At 49.1% G+C, this 16,716-nt stretch overlaps 1 protein-coding gene across 1 annotated transcript in view; it reads left to right on the forward strand.

Annotated features, from left to right (window-relative positions):
* DDAH1 (dimethylarginine dimethylaminohydrolase 1) overlaps positions 1-16,716 on the forward strand; it is an 848,052-nt gene that overhangs the window by 50,306 nt on the left and 781,030 nt on the right. The gene's annotated exons all lie outside the window — the stretch shown is intronic.

A 16,716-nucleotide genomic window follows, 5' to 3' on the forward strand; every position in this document is an offset into this window, starting at 1 on the left:
CACATTTCTCATTGAAAACCAATCTAGTGAGAGCAGATCTAACAAATCAGCCAGAGTCAATAGGCCTGAGCCAGAGTCAGTGGTACAGGACCAAGAGCTTACGAGCAAAAATGTTCTTGTAGCTGCAGTCAAGTCTTTAGTAGAAAAATATTGAAGAGGTAGATGCGAGGTGAAAGACAATGTTAAGAGAGAGGGCGGCCGACCCCACAAGTAGTTAAAGGATTTAAAACACCTTTAGGGCTACTACGGAGAAAGGGCTTCCTGGCGGAACAATGTACCTTAAACGTGTAGAAGTGGCTCTGGCGGTGGTTCCTGGTAGATCCTGCAGGTTGAGGAGTCCAACAGAGGAAGAGAGTCTCTCGTCGTGGAGGAAGGTTCGGGTCACTGCACTACCCAGGGATGAAACCAGCCGCGGTGATGCCAAACAAAGTTTAAAAGGTACGCTCCTTTTAATCGTGGTCCGGGTCAATAGCTGCCTGGCTATCCGGTCTCCAAGTGCTGGGCACTGTCGATTCGAACAAGGCAAGTCCGAGGAAGCGATAGGTGAACTGGTTGACCGCATCAGCTCAAGGGAAGGAGGCTCTTTCACTGAAGATCTCCTCTCGTCGTGTGGAAGAAAAGTGGTGAGAAGATCTGGCAGGGTTTCACCGGTGGTGTAGATGCTGAAGATGTCTGTGGATTCTCTCCCCTTCGGTTCTGTAGTTCCAGTGGCGACGTCTTGCTCTTCCAGTCCTCAGGACCCTGCTTTTATGCAGAAAGAGACCCATTCACACAGCCTAGCTGTCACTCACACAGTGGAGTGGTCTTCTTGCTGGGAGACCCTCTAGCCTATCAGGTTAGAGTGCGACCTGAGTTGCTGTGGAAACTCTGTCCAGGGGTTCTACTCCCCCTCCCAAACAACAGACCCACCCCAGACTCAGAGGTGCCGAAAGGAGGGCTTCTTGGCAGAAGCCTGCCAAAAGAGCAAACAAAGGATCCCCGATCTGGGTTAGGAGTTTAGAGTAAGACACGGGAAAGAACTTAAAACAAATACAAAATAAATAAATAAAACCTACCGGAGTAAAGTTAATAATAAGATAAACCGGCGATATGTTAGAGGCTGTCAGTAAAAGTGTTAGCCTCGAACAATGGGAAAATCCCAAAGGAAAATATTTGCGGTCGAAATATAAAAGGTAGTAACCACAGCCACCAGCCAGAAACTTTGTAGAGGGGGACTTTAAGGTACCCTCTCGATAATGTACATAGAGAAAAAACTATTAACCCCCTCCAGTACTTCCATTTTAAGATGGGTTGTACTGGTTTAGTTAATAGAGATTGACTAGTAAAGTCATGGGGACTTTACATGCTCTGGGAGACAGTAGTCAGTCCCAGGGTATGGAGTCTATGTTTGGGGGTCGCTACGACACCCCTGTGTCACTGCATGGAGGGTGCTGTGTAACACAAGTGCATAAAGATGGCTCCTATGGGTGAGAGAAAAGATCCCATAGGCATTAAACACAAAACTAGCCTAGAACACACATAGCAAAGATGTCTAAGAGTGGGAAAAAAGAGTCTCACTCTTAGCAGGAAAAAAGGAATAAACCCTTCAAATCCAGCAAAACTGCTGGGGGACTCTATAGGTAAGGGAAATTAGCCTTGAAATGAGAATTCTCCCTAACACCCTCTTATCCCTCGAGATAGAGCTAGATGTAATCCCAGTCTACCCGAGAGGTCCTGGGAATCGAGTTGTCCGAATATCTGAACTGCATGATTGTGATGCTGGAAATGCATCGGAGGGACAGGGCCTCCGTATCCTTGTCCTTTACTGCTTTTTATCGTGTGTTCTGTTGTGTTTTCCGCACAGGGGTTCATGTGGGACTCATGGCGGTGCAGCTCTCTTTCTTTTGGTTTGGTGAACAGACCCGTGGGATACCCTTATGGCACCCATGGGTGGGGGTACAACCCTGTGCCCCTAGTGTATATTTTTGGGCACCTGTGGGTGGCCCGCAGAGAAGGGTATGGGCTGGTGGCAGCTCCATGCTGAATTTGACAGGTGCGCAGAATATCCTCCATTTTGGGATAGCCCGGCCCTGCCATTGGGATCAGTTGATTCCGGATGGAAAACAAGATGGCCCCGGTGGCCTCTTGCTTTCTATTACCCATTACCTTGTTTTCCCAAAGTCCTGGGAAGCCCTGACTCTGTCCCTTCCCCCTGACTGGCTGTTGGGTGGAAATGCCATATATGGTGTTGTTGTGAAGGCCCGGCCAGACTAGCTGGAGCCTTCCCAGTGATGTATGTTGTGGGTACCTCCTGTGGGTGGGACCTGGGTGAATAGAGTGTGTGACGAATATGCATTCTGTGTTGTGGGTGTCTAGTATCTGGTGGTTGACACAATGACTGCCCGAAACCGGTATGAATGCAGCTTGGAGTGTTGAATGGCTCAGTACTTGTGCCAATACACATAACTTGTTGTGAGTGTCTGGAGAGAAATGAATGGTCTGAATACCTTGTGTGCCTGATTGGCTGCCTGCCTGCATGAATGCCTGTAGTTATGATTGGATGCTTGAGTGTGACCCAGCGGAATGAATGGGAGATCAACAGTTATCTGGGGACCTCTCACTGCTAGGAATCGTGTTCAGAAGCTGAAGTCCACCACTACGAGTAACTGGAGTAACTGACGCTTAACCTTGAAGCCCTGCTGGACGAGAAGCAGTGCTGTTGCTCTCCCTCGCAATCTGAAGCTGTTGTGTTTCCAAGGACTGACCCAGAGAGGACCTGGTAAGGCGCCCTCTTCCGGAGCTACGAGGGACCATCGTGCACAGCTGATCTTTGCCAACGCTCCCTGGTAGACAGACCTTCGACAGGCTGTTGACCCGATACGGGGACTGCTGCGGAACCCCAAGGAGAAGCACTGGGACTGTTGTCCGCCACTGTCGACGACCGCCGTCGCCGACCGGAGCCGCCATGCTCCCGTTTTAACTAAGAACTTCAATTGATCATCGGACGCTCTCGCCTGCATCATCATCCGCTTGTCTCCCGCTGGAGAAGGCCCGACCGTCGACGCGCCGAGGAGTATCCACCGGTGGGCTTCCCGCCACCTAAAGACCACAGAGATGCCGACGACTCGACGCCCTTGCTGGGCCACAGTTCATCATCTCTTTGCGGTCCAGAACTATCGTCACCGAGGTGCCCTGCATGCCTCTTCCTTGCAGGACGCTAACGCTCTGTCGTCGATGAGCACCGCTAGGTACGAAGCTGCCACTTCATGGCCGTAGTTCAACCTGTACACCGTCGGACGTTCGACGACCCGTGACTCCCGCCTTAAAGGGAGGGCACTCAAGAAGGGCCGTCGATTCCCCGACACCGAACGCCAAGTTCCCCGACACCTCTCGACGATCCGTGGCTCCTGCTTTTAAAGGGAGGCACTCAAGAAGGATTGGTCGACGCATCGTCGGAGAACTCTACTCCACCAGGTACATTGGGGAGGGTAAAACCTTAATAGGAGGAAGTAAGACTATTGAACATATGGACTGGGCTTGTGCTATATATCTTTATTTACAGGTTGCCCAGGTGGGGGGGGGGGGGATCTCCACACCGAACTGTGTCTAGGGTACGGGGCCAGTATTATGCCTACTGTTTCAACGATCTTGCGTTCCTTCCTATCTCTATTGCTGGTTTCCTCGTTATTAATCTGTGTGACATTTTAACCATCCAGTTGATGCACTTTAAGGAGATTCGATAACATTGGTGGTACCACTTTAGAATTGTATATATTTATCATTATTGACTTCCGAGTACAAAGTGCGTTATTGTGATCGTGTACATACCTTTGAATAATAATTATATAAAGACTGTGTTTTCAGTAATACAGTGTGTGGACCTTCCTTTGTGGGGGTTCGGGGACTACACTGTACTTAGGAACCAGCTCGCATCACCTCCTGAGAAGCTAGGTCTTGATTGCTCGTCCATTGCTACCTTATAGAGAATCTTGGCTGGGGTCTTCTGCTCTCTATATGGTAGAGGAGAGGCACAGAAGTACAGACACCCCAACCAGTCTTTACAATGTCATCAAGCCTCGCTGTCATTTCAGACCAACTACAGCGACAACGAAAAGGGTGCAGCACAACACCAGACCCAGAGGGAGATGCTGAAACAGACACAGCTCAAGGGGCACGTACCCCAACCATCTTCCCTGATGATACAGTACTAGTCAGAAATCACACAAAGAAAATGTGGGACGAGCCGAGATTCAACGGCCCATTCATCGCAGAGGACTGCACTCCCTCAGCCGTGAAACTACAAGGCAGGAGAGCTTGGATTTTCCTAAATGTCATTAAACCTTATATCGGTGAGATCCCCTTAGCTGCACCCCACTGCGAAGAACCTACAGACAACGGGGAAGAACCTTAGCACGTGCAGACAAGAGCTATGACAAGGAAGAAGGACGCATGAGCAGGAAAACTAAGACAAAGAACCCGGATGCAAGTTGTGGCTTAAAATTGGACAGTTCCTCCAAACAAAGGGGATAAAAACATAACGAACACACCGTGCATTTTAGTTGCAGGGTAAAGAAGAGAATAAGCCACAACACACTGATGATGTGAACTTTTGAATCAAGCCAAATCCAAGCATTATTAGTAAACAAGACTTTGATGAACTAAGAGCAAAAGTTGATTCACACAGTCACCTGAATCAACCAACACCCAGACTTTGTTTTGCAGAAACATATGACATCCCCCAACAGGAATATCACAAGAGATGTGCTGTCCTGTTTTCAGTTAATACCAGAGACATATCCATCGCTTGGTGGGAGAGTTACCAGCATCACAGACTTTGTCCAAAATCCTGCCAACAAGAAGGTGATCTGGCAACTACTGACTGTCATCGCGGAAGCCTTCGCTGTGTTGCCAGAATACAGTGATAAGGACACAAATGCTTCCACCACAAGTGATCATTGATGAGCTGACATACACGCTTTTCTTTTGCATCATAGAGGAGTGCCCAGGACTCATTGGGAGAACCACGGATACCCTAACATTCATCAGAGACCCAAGAAACAATGAATACCTGAACCAAGTGTGTATCAAGCTAAATTACGTGATTGCAATCCACGCAGCAGGAAAGTGCAGAGACTGTTCTCGTCAAAAGAAAGGCCTGTGATCCAGAACCCAGCCAAGCAGGACAAATGTCCCTGTCACCCGAGGACAGCCGCCTGGCGCATGATGTCCTGTTTTGTCTAGTAAATGACTATCCAGAAATGGTGGGGAGGCTTGCAGATGTTGACGTCATTACCTTCCTTAGAGACCCAGCTAATGTCGCACACATGGGCACAATCCTCCACGGTTTCATGCTCTAGGTGGAGCTGTCCAACGTTTAGCGAGAATACCTAAGGAGATTCCAGTGAAACTTATCGCCGTGGGACAGATCGAGAAGGGCAGGGAAGAGAACTTCACCACTTGGTTTTATTTTTATTTTTTCATTTTTATGGTTATTTGACTCGCATTTTGATTTGATTTTGAACGATACCATTTTTTCCAGTTTTCCATGTTTTCAATTTTTTCAGTTTTACCATTTTTCTATTGTTTCCAATTTTTTCCATCTTTGTCGCATTTAAACAAGATTCCAGCATATCTTCCGGACTAAGGCAAATTCGGGGGGTGGACTGGGAATTGACCTGTTTTGAATATGCTCAATAATTGTGACTCACCAAAGAGGCTAGTCTAATCTTTTTCCATAGTCTAGCAAGGGAACTACATCCCGCAACCAGAGACAATAGTCACCTTCAAGAGGGGGGACTCTTACGAAGCACAAGACACCTTACGTCCAAAGACCTCCTGAAAGACCATAATGAAGTAAATGAAAAGAAGAGATCTTTATAGAACTTTAACTATTGATATGATTGAAATGGGGCCCCAGAACAGTAACCTATTCCTCCAACAAGCGGAGGGGCGCCCCACAATTCCCTGGAAGAAAATGCTGCAAATTGTCTTATCGAACGATAATGTGTATATGTATAGTTATTATTATTGTTTTTCTGTCATTAACAATCAGAACTGCATTCTTTATTGGTGCACGAAGCACTCCAATTTCAGTGCACCCACCAGATAATGTACGTATGAATCCCACGAAAGCACCCAGACCATATATAGTCATTCCGGTTCCAAGAAAATCTGACGATAAAGAAAACAAACTAAAATTGAGTGTAATTAGCAGTGATTCATACACACCTGAGGTAACGAATGAAGAGAAAAGCTGGAGACAGGGTCAGCGCGGAATGAAGGAAAACCTAGCACCGACCACTACACACTCACACACGCACAAACTAAATGCACACGTGCAAGGGCAAGTGTCAATGGCTACAGAACCTTGAATGATGGCAACAGAAAGTAAAAGACTGCCTACCGAACAACCAGTTCCAGAAAATAGTGGATGTGACCAAGAGGAAGCAAGCGAACGGCCAACTGAAAAAGATATAACCAAAGCACTCAAGAAGACAGAGACTGCTACAAAAGAATTCACTGCAAAGACACAAAAACTGATAGACCATTTGTTCCCGTTTATAACTAAAGCGGAGAAACTGCATGAGGAACTGAAGAATAGAACCACAGTGACTATCGCCGCAAGCACATCAGTTCCTACGAGCACCAGGCCCACGATGAGGCCACACGTAAGACAGACGATACACAGATGGTGGTTAAAGGAGCCCTATGGGAGAATGCAAGAGGAGAAGAAGAGAAACACAAAACCTTCTCCTACCACAGCGATACAGGTAATGAAGCCTGCTCCTTCAACAAGCATGCCTGAGAATCCTCCAGCAAGGAAAAGTCACATAGACACATTTAGAGACGTAGTTATAGCTAACTACAAAAAGACATTAAGAATCAAGAGAAACCCACATGAAGACAACAATGAACTAAACAATTACCTAGGCAGCACAGCACATCTAGGAAATAACATTTGGTACCAACACATGAAAAAGGTCGGAAGAAGTAAAACTGAAGGATAATGCTATGTCTGTGCACTCCTACCATACAGCATGGGAAAGTCCAAGATCTTCGTGGCTGTAGAAATTGATGTCCCAACAGCACACTGTTTGTCACACGTAGCAATGTGCAACACCAGAGGACAATTCATGGGGAGAGAAGCCTCACTGATATGGGCAACAGGAGCAGCATACCCTGATGAAGACGACTATATCCAAGACATCAAGACCAGAAACAGAGCTCACACCAGGAATCGCATGATTAGGTATGCAAAGCCAGAAGCACAAGGAGCAGGAACAAGATGGGAGATAAACCCAAGACTGAACGTCCAAGACAAAACCCCAAAAGAAGTGCAAATATGGAATAATAAGAGGCCAGATGCAGATTTGGGGACCAGTGCTTTTCCCAGACGGATGGGAAGCAGGAGTAGTGATATGCCGAGCATGGATGGTCCTTGGAGCCTGCAAGGAAGCAATAGAAAACTCTCAAAAACTGTGTAAACCCCTATGGCCAGAATTGGCGAAGTTACTAACATGGGTCGAAGATAGAGGGGGACCCCTGCAGATAGCGCCACTGGAAAGCCTACAATTATGCTTTGGGAATAATGGCACAAGGAAGATGGGAGAGAATCGGAGCTGCGGACGGATCTTTGAAGCTCCAGGCATGACACACGGAACCGCAGTAATTATGGATCATTACTGGGAGTGTGGATCCAAAGCATACATAAGGTTGCCGAAAAACTGGGGAGGCATATGCACAATAGTGAACGTCCACGTTCCTGCACTCGTGATCCCAAAGAGTGACCTGAATATCGACAGTTTCCCGAAAGCAGATGCACACCATGAGGAAAAGGAGGTCTGTGGAACTGGCATCCCGAATAAGGAGAGAGAATTACTTTTCTGCCAAATCAGAAGAAGCATTTCATGCAATCCCATACGAGCACAGGCTGTTTAGCCTCACCTCCACAGTATTCGCAACAATGCTCTTGCCGCACATCCAAATAGGAGTGAATGCTAAATGGTTGCAGATAACCAGATGGGAGTTATTGCAGACCATCAGCACTACCATAAAAGGATTCCATGCAATCAAAGAAGAACTGAGAGCAATCCGATTGATGACCCTCCAGAACAGATATGTACTTGACATGATTACAGCAATGGATGGAGGTGTTTGCACAACAATTGGAGAATACTGTTGCACGTTTATACCTTCACATGATGAAGAAAATGCAACCTTAACAGAAGCCATAAGTATGCTGGCAGATCTGCAGAATCAGATGATTAAGGAAACTGACGAAGTGGATGACAACAGCTGGTTTGGAACACTTTCTATGGGTCCCACAATGGATGGCAGACATATTCAAAATTCTGGGAGCCCTGTTAGTAATGATACTACTAGGATTTTGTGTTATCAAGACAATTGTAAAACAATGCCAGAAAACCGCGAAGAAAGCCATTGGAATTAAAATTATGGTCGATGTTGAACCAGGATGGAAGCCCAGAGACCTAACAGATGAAGAAATAACAAACTTCGTGAAAGCCAGCGAATTTCCACCAGAAGGAACAAAGTTTGCATACCCCGAAAACGAAGAAGGTATGAAGGGAAATGGATTTACTGCAGCCCAAATGGGCAGTGCCAGCTAATAATCTGGAACAAAGACGAACACGTAAAAACAACAGGAAGTTTGAAAGGAGTGATACAAATATGTACTCCAAAGATGCACACTTTCACACCATCATGTACAAACTCAGATGACGAAGAATTGGACATGGAAGAACCAAGTAAGAAGAATCTAAAGGAGGAAGAAAAAGTGTCGATAAACCGACCAGAGGGGGTGTGTAGAGGAGGTCCCAAATATGGCCTGCACTCCAGCCACCCATGTCGAGATGCCAGAAGCATACTCGCCAAGATATGTGACTTATTATAAGGAGCAAATGAACCAACAGAGAGCTACGGTGGGGCCCTGTCCAGTACCCATCAGAAGGGCATGTATAACTATTGAAGCGCCAATAACCAGACAACCGTGGGCTGCAAGGTATCCACTGAGACAACCATACCAGCAGCTGACACGAAACGAAGATTACCTACAGACTGTCCCGAAGAGACCCACAGCGCCTTAATGGAAGGCAATTGGTGATGACATAAGAGCCCAGACTTGACGTACAGATGACCAAAAAATGACGAGCAAAAGAAGGTACGCAAGGATGAACTGTAATGTAAAGAATAATGATGTGACAGACGTATAAGAAGATACCATGTTGCAGCACAAAGAACGTATCCAGGATCGAATTGTGCAACTGGCTGAATGCATGTAAATGGGCTCGGAACGCATGAAGCTTAGTAAACGGTACTGCTTGCAGTGCTTAGTAGAAGCTTAGAGCGGCATGCACCAATTATATATCTATCTCAATGAAGCATGCTATACAAGTGTGACTCCATTTTGTGAAGAAGACCTAAGCCCAGGCTGCAAGGGGCCAGCAAGGCCGAGATTCATATTCCAGCTAAAAACCAGAGGGAAAAGCGGAATTGAAACTCAGCAAGAAGTAGTTCATGCTTGAGAATTTGAGATCAACTGCAGGAAGGGAGGAGAGCAGCAACTTTGAAGAACCGAAACTTCAGAGTATGACTGCCAGCCAGTGAAGGTCGAGATAAGGAGGCCCCAGGCAGGTGGCTAGGCTGAACAAAGAATCAAATATACAAAAAGAAGGAAAATAAAGCAGATTCACGGTGAACAGACACACGAATAGCTAAGGGCAAAGAGGTACCAACATCTGTCACCCAGAACCCGAGGATGCCATAACATTTCCTGATAAGAAGCTACAGTTTCGAGGCCCTCCTCAGCCAACTAATTGACACATAGCCCTAAAGTGCTGATTGATGGAAGGGAGGCAGGGTGAATCTTGGGGTACTCCGCATCTCGGTGTCAATTTTGCATGCTGCTAATTAAAGTGGAGATTTATGCCTAGCGGTGTAACCCAACCGATCACAAGGGACCAAGTAATCTAGGATCCTATAGTTTGTAGAACCAATAAGACGTCGTAGTCTATCACGAGGGATGTAGTGGGATGGGCGTAGACGCCCGCCCGATAAGTTATCCAATCCGCACACACTGTTACCATATATAGATACCTAGACTTAAATTACCTTTTCCAACCAATAGAATTGCATGTCAAACTTATGAGTTTTACACGTCAATGATGACGTGAATTTGCTATAAAAGTTACTGTCAGCATGAAGAAGTTGGAAGTTGAAGCGAGACAGGCGATCGCATCATTGATGATTACCATTTGTTTCCCCATTTATTTGTACTTGTCATTAAACGGACTTCCCTTTGCCAAACCATTGAGTTGCCCTTATTGAAGTGTGTCGGAGTAAGTGAATCCTGCACCCTAACCTCCTCAAGGTGCAGCTATCTTGTCTTGCAGGTACTAGAGGGTGAGTTCTGACCTATGGGCCCATCAGAGGATGCTCTGCCCTCCTGTACAAAAGAATGGGTACACTCCGCTTTCTGACCATACCAGACCCTTGCAGAATTATCTCTGGATATCCTTGCTGTAGCTCCCACAAGAGCTGCAGGTTGCCCTGAGCCTCCAGTACCACCCAAACAATACATCTGTCAACACTATCGAAAACAGTTTTTAAATATTTAAGCAAAAAATCTGTGGCACATTGTTATACATGCTGTGAGTGCCACGAATGTTCCTCAACCTGCCTTGCATTTCTGTTGTCCTGTTATTGCGTTCTGCTCAGTCTTCCTTTCGATAAGGCATGGCCATGCTGTCAGAGTGAAAGTCCAAGAGTTCGATCTGCTCACCTGCTATCTTTGATTGAGAAGCCCCTTCAGTATCTACTCTTGCAGATGGTAAAAGGGCAAATGGACGTGTAGTGGGTATGAAATGTACTCTTTGCAACTCTCTGGTGAGGTAGAAACATTTCTGGAAATGGGAGGGTAGTCTGTGTCCTATTAGTCAAACCAGGGCCGTGCAACACAATGGGCCTCATTACGACCCTGGCGGAAATGGAAAAATGATGGCGGAAATGCAATACCGCCATCGAATAGCGCTCGGTGCGACTACGACCCGTCACCGCAAAGTACGAAGCCATTAGCGACACCGTAGTGAACGCCAACGCTAACTGCACTAAGCACGCGCGCGCGCGCCATGCCAAACCGCAAACACCACCATGGTGCAACGGTACGCCAATTCCGACCCTAGCGGACATGTACCTAACGCCATCAGGCATGGCGGAATGGACCATTCCGCCATGGTGAGAAGTACGGCATCGCGAATCAACCGTAAACGGCCCCACTGAGTGCCTGTACACCGCTCCCTGCCCACAAAGTACAACTCCCTGTAGGTGCAAAGAAGTCACAATGCAACCATTGAAAAGTACAAAGCACCCATGCATGCCAACGAACAAAAGCAACACAAGAGGTGCCAATGGGAGCTGCAGGGCACAGATGGCACGAATACAGAAGCCATCCCAATGGACATGACCACAGTCCCCCACCAAGAAACGCACGCAAACACAGGCACCTGTGCCCAGCAACAATCCGAAAACACATCATTCCACCAGTCCACCTGGCTGACCGGCATCTGTTACACAAAACCCAATCCCCCGCCCCTGAGCATGACAACATTCAAACTGTCACATTGGCAGCCCCCATCCCTGACCTCACGGGCTCAGTAGGCAAACGCGCACAGTACAGTACCACGCAACTAAACCCCGAAGCAGGAACCCAATGCAGATCTCCTCACAATACATCGCCCCACAAATAGGCACATGCCACATCACTTGCAAAGAAAAACGCTACACGGGCCAAATCCGATCAGAAATTTAATGCACAACTAAATCACCAAGCCCATACAGCCATCAGGCCACGAACTCAAAAACACATTCCACCATTGAGGGCTGCATCCGCAAGAAATGACCATCCACCACTTGTGTGACGCCCTGTTCCAGCATGGTACACAGAGCCACATTCACGTACGAAAAGGCTACATGGAAGCGCACACAACCGCAGGGCCGTCCCAATGTGGAGGCACTAGTCCAGCTGAAAGGCCGAAATGTTGCTCCGAGCCACCAGTACTGCGTAAGGGCATGTGGGCCACTGGCGATCGTCCCATAAGATCGTAATGCTGCTCCACCGATTAACACGAAGCAGCAGGTGTTGGGAGTAAAATCCATCTGCAGGAGTGGCATACAGATGGCAGTGGCAAAAGGGGAGGAGATACCTGTCAACCAAAAGAAAAGAACAAGAACAGAATGGCCATCAGAACCACATACAAACAACTCACTTCAATGAGCACACGAAATCCACAGCCATATGCATGCTAGCCCACTCCAAAGGATCATCACCACCCCAAAACCACTTGCGACTTATAACTCTCAATATCGAGGTGTAAACACCATCACAAACGAGTGTACCTGTGCATGCGTCTGCCATAACAGAATCCATCAGAGGGGAATGTTAACGTGCATGGACACAAGTGGCTGAGTGCGCGTCGAGACAGGGAGGGCTCAACAAGGCCAGATAGACGATGGGCCCACTATGGCAGCCCTGCATCACATAGCGTAGGGGAGGCGGATAGACCCCAAGAAGCCCTGTACAAGGGAAACTCTGCATCAAATCACCTGCCCATGCATCCATTCATCATACCCTCATCCAGGAATCAAAACGCCTGAATAATTACTCACATGACATTAGAAACATCCATTGAGTCTGTGCGTAATGCAGCCTGCTAAATCCACAGTGCCCCAGCCCGTAAATCCAGTGTTGTGAAGTAACATGTATTTGGGAATGCCCGGCCTTATCGCCCACGTAGCTATTGCGCATCCCAAACTATTCATATCAATCATTGCTCCCTCGCCATGGGCCCTGTCTCAAGGACATAGAACAAAAGAACGTTATATTTGCAGACAGACCTGTGGGCATCTCCTCGCCGCTAGCCGGAAACCGAAAGCGCCGCCCTTCGAATTCCTCATTTGCAACATCACGTCGAAAAGGCATCTGTGGCCGTTTGAAATCACTAATTATTCCATCGAGTGCGGCTGTGCGTGAAAATGGCAACTGCCTTCACCCACGAATGGGAAGCCACGCCCGTCGTTGCAACTCAGTACAGTGATGCATGAGGGCCCACCGTTACTCGAGTACTACGTTCCACTGACCCTTCACAAGTCCGTTCGCGACTGCACAGATAGTATGGGAAACAATTGGACCACAGCAGAATGAACATATCAACCAATCTTACAAGGCCATCGGGTACAAATACATGAATGCAATAGCAAGATACAAATACCCGATTAGCAGCGTCGTGCGCGGGACATGCTCGGCCAAAGGGGAGAGCAGTTGGCACAGGTGGAATCAATCACCACAGGTGGAGGCCATACAGCCTGGAAACACATAAATTGCACAGCCAGTCTCCTCCCACAACCACAGCGAAATGCTACCGGCAGGACTCGCGATGTTGGCCCTGGGGGACCTGATAGCACTGCAAGTGCTCCGACTCCAAGAGGAAGACGAACATCAACTACAACCAGCCGCACGGAGGAGACGCAGGAGGAGGAGGAGGCCAAGGCAGGGCCAGCAAGGCCCACCAGCACAGCCACTACCACCACGCAGGCAGCCCGCAATCCCACGCATCCGAGCACATCCGTTCAACCTCACTGATGAGCAGATCCACACCCTCTACCGTCTGGACCGGGACACCATAGCCGCCATTGTGGACATGACACAGGCTGACCTAGTCAGCATGATAGATAGCCCAACCGCCATCCCACCCCTACTGAAGGTGGTGTCTGTACTCCACTTCCTGGCCACTGGCACCTACCAGCACACAGTCGGACAGTTGCATGGCATTTCTCAGCCACTGTTCTCACGGACACTATTCCAAGTGCTCGATGCCCTCTTGCAGCACGCAGACGACTACATCTCCCTACCACGCTCGGAGCAGGAAATAACCAACACATAAGTGGGATTCCATGCACTTGCCGGCATACCGGGTTGCATTGGTGCCATCGACTGCACCCATGTTGAATTGGTCGTGCCACATGCCATGGAGGCCCAGTACCGCAACCGAAAACAATTTCATTCCCTGAATGTACAAATGGTGTGTGACTCCAACAGGATCTTTACGCATTGTTGTGCCCGATTCCCTGGATCAGCCCATGATTCCATGGTCTTGAGGAACTCTACCATACCACGCTACATGGAGCGACACGCAGGGAACAGATCCTGGCTACTCGGTGAGTCTCATTGCATGCATGATGATGTGGGGTATGTGATTTGGCAATGTACTGGCAGGAAGGGGGGGGGGTGTGCGTACGTATCAATGGCATCCCACATCCTACGTTTCTCGTCCACATACAGGTGATGCTGGATATCCACTGAAGAGATGGCTCCTCACACCAGTCCGGAACCCACGGGACCAGCATGAGGAGGACTACAACCATGCCCACTCACGTACCCGTGTAGTCATTGAGCAGGCATTCGGCCTACTGAAGGGCCGTTTCCGCTGCCTCAGCAGGTCTGGCGGGGCACTCCTGTACCGCCATGAGAAGGATGCAAAGATGGTGATGGCATGTGTCATGCTCCACAACATGTGCGTACGTAGAAATGTGCCCATGCCCCCTGACGCAGAACTGCAAGCACCGGATGATGGTCATGATGAGGGTGGGGATGTGGCAGCACCTCAAGGAGTCTGCGAGGCACAGGAGGCCCGTGACATTCGTCAGCATCTCATTGATGTATGCTCCTAGCACTCATGCCTGGTGGCTGATACATGGACACGGGACTCGTGGCACTGTGTGTGTCTGGTACATGCACAATATGGACTGTACGCCTATGATGGCCTAGTACACAAAGATCATTGTCCACACATCTCATTGGTTGATCGTGCACTGTCTATGGCATATGTGATATCATGTTGAACACCCTATCGACCCGCCACCCAAGTGAGCCCAACACACCCCCTCCACCCTCCTACCTCCCCCCCGAACACCAGTGTCCAAAGATGCTCATTGTCAGTGGGCTGTCGCTATTGCAAGCCCCCTCTGCGGGTATCAGGGGCACCCCTGCCTGTGGAGCGCAGGTTCCTCCCAGATCTACGTTGGGGGCTGCCCTGGACGGAATTTGCAACGGATGATGTCTCTGCCTGCTCACGTCCATGCATGTCCCTAAGGGTTTGTGAGAGCTCAGTGAGCACACGGCGCACTGCGGCAAGTTCGGCACATACGTCTTTGGACGTCGCATGCAGTTCCCCCCTCAGGCTCTCGGTGCTACTCTCCATTTGTGCCCTTAGTGTCTCTGTACTTCTCTCCATTTCTGCCCTAAGTGTCTCAGTTGATGTTTCTATGTCTGCCTTAGTGCCCCCACATTCATCGGCATGGTCCTTGAGGAGCGTGGCCAGTTGCTGCTGTTGCACGATTAACTGGTCGAGGGACTGTTGCCTCTGCTGGGCCATGGCCATTTGCGGGGGTGTCACAGAGGGGCTGTTGACCTCATGTTGCCTTGCCACAGGGCTTGTGGGGGATGGCCAGTCGTCGTCTTGTGGGTGCCCCTGCGTGGTATCCTCATGTTGTACGGGATGGGACAGACAGGGGGATTGGGACAGGTCATGGATGGATCTGACTTCGACATCCCCGTCTTCTGTGTCGGAGCATGCTGCCATCAATGGGGTGTCACCTATGGTGCTGCTGCCACCAGAGGCAGTGCCTTCTGTGGCATCCATTGGGGGGACCTGTGGTGGTGGTGTTGTGGGCATGCTGGCTGCTGGGGTGCCTGTTGATGTTCCCTCCTCTGTGCTGCCACCTGATTTGGTCTGCTGCCGTGTCTTGATGCGTGCAGCTGAGGTGGAGGGTCTTTGGCCGTTGGTCTTGGCCCTCTTTGCAGGTGTGCTGGTAGGGGTGTCCTGATGCTCGTCGTTTGGATCGGACCCTGTGGTGGAGTAAAGGAGGGCGAGGGTTATTAATGGGTCTGTGGGTATTGGAATGGCATTGTATCACATGCATTGGGGTGGTACCTGAGGGTGATTTGGGTCGGGGCCTTGGAGGTGCTTTCATTTGTGTGTGGAGTGAGGGTGCAGTTGTTTGGCAGCCTGCAGTTAGGGTGTGCCTGCTGCACGTGTAGTGCGTGTTTTAGGGGTTTTTAATTATTTATGTATTTATTGTGGGTTTTAACGTGCGCTATCAGGCCGATGTGTGTGGACGTTCTCCTGGACATGTGTTTCTGTTGCACTATGTGGACGCATGGTACTTCACATGGATGGACTGTGTGGATTGTTTTATCTGGCCCACCTACCTGAATCTTCGGATGTCTGCACTCCTTTCTCCATCCCTCCGACTCCCTCAATGCTCTCCATTCCGATGGTGGAGGCACAGATTTCTTCCCAGGGGGTCAACTTGATGGGTGATTCAGGACCTCCCCCGGTGGCTGTGGCAATGTTGCGGTTGGCAGAGAGTATGCTGCGGACGCGTATCCGCAGGTCGTCCCATCGCTTGCGGCATTGCTGTGGGGTGCGGGGTGCGGTCCCCGCCGCACTTACCCGCTGTGCAACCAGAGCCCATATGGCCTTCTTGTTTGCAAGTGCCGTCCTGGTCATTTGCGTGGAGAGGACCACGGCAGCATTCTCCTGGAGGGTCTCTGTTTGCACGGTGAGTTCCTCACGGGAGAAGTGGACCTGCCGCTTGCGATCACACGCTTTCTTGGCTACCTTTCCCATATTTATTTTTTTAACTGGGGTTGCTAAGGGGTTG

This window comes from Ambystoma mexicanum, chromosome 1q (assembly GCF_040938575.1).
Source record: "Ambystoma mexicanum isolate Mex_15411 chromosome 1q, UKY_AmexF1_1, whole genome shotgun sequence".
Taxonomy (NCBI): domain Eukaryota; kingdom Metazoa; phylum Chordata; class Amphibia; order Caudata; family Ambystomatidae; genus Ambystoma; species Ambystoma mexicanum.